Source organism: Phalaenopsis equestris, unplaced genomic scaffold (assembly GCF_001263595.1).
Source record: "Phalaenopsis equestris unplaced genomic scaffold, ASM126359v1 Scaffold000002, whole genome shotgun sequence".
Taxonomy (NCBI): Eukaryota; Viridiplantae; Streptophyta; class Magnoliopsida; order Asparagales; family Orchidaceae; genus Phalaenopsis; species Phalaenopsis equestris.
In genome coordinates, this window is record NW_018164444.1 from 14,144,664 (window position 1) to 14,145,641 (window position 978).

General features: G+C 34.4%; 1 long non-coding RNA gene across 1 annotated transcript; it reads left to right on the forward strand.

The window, feature by feature from the left end:
- The first annotated feature begins 334 nt into the window (after positions 1–334).
- On the forward strand, positions 335–708 carry LOC110039282. Its single transcript, XR_002295499.1, has 2 exons — positions 335–488; positions 559–708. It is a non-coding gene; the product is annotated as an uncharacterized LOC110039282 (long non-coding RNA).
- The last annotated feature ends 270 nt before the right edge of the window (positions 709–978 follow it).

Genomic DNA, 978 nt, shown 5'->3' on the forward strand with positions numbered 1-978 from the left:
CTTGAAACATTGCTATTTACAAACTAGCACTCATGTTATTTTTATGACTACTAAACCAATGCATTTACACGTGCCATGATCAATTCATGGAGAATTTGATAATACTGACGAGACGGATTGGGGTTTTACCAGAAAATTGAATGAAAAAGAGCGCTATATTTGTAAATAACAGTATTTTGAGTGCTATGTATAGTAGGTTGAAAAGCTCTTTTATACTTCCATATGATTTATAAAGTTACCCAATTTTTTATTGGTGTCTGCCAAACCTTCTGGTGATTCATTCCATGTAATTATCCACTTGTTTCTTACAGTTTCTATTTACCTGTGTAGATTGCAAACTTTGTTGCGAACAACATTAATAGGAGTTGGCCCCAAGATCTGTATGAGAAGGTTGCCAGAATCATATGAGTCTGAGAACATAGTTTCTTCTCCAACAGTTTTGTAGTTGTTGTGTGCTTTCAGTTATAGGTATATCTACTGAAAAGATGGTAAGACCGAATTCTCATATTTCTTTCTAGAGAAACAGGAAGGAGGACTAGTTAGGCTTTTTCCTTCCAGGTTACAAATTGGTAGCCACGTTGAGCAGCTTGGATGGAATGAAATGGTTGGGTGAGCTACCCAAATCTGTGTGGTAATTCTCTTTTATATTCTAGTTATCAGACTTTGTATGCATAATTATTTTTTGTATATTTATGGTAGCTTTTTGAATTGTACTTCTCCTTTTTTTTTAATTAATTGCATGATGGTTGGGCATTTGGAGAGAAATTATTTGGGGGATGGTACTTAACAAAAGTTATACACGCTTTTAATTCTTATTAATATTTCATCATATTGCGGACAAAAAACATAGCAAAAGTCATCTGTTCATTGGCCCTTTTAAAGAGAGGCAATAAAATTTGCTCTTCCTACCTGATTTAGTTGTGACTGGGGATGTGAGTTTGACTTGTAAGCTGGCTTGAATTTGGCTCATTAAATATC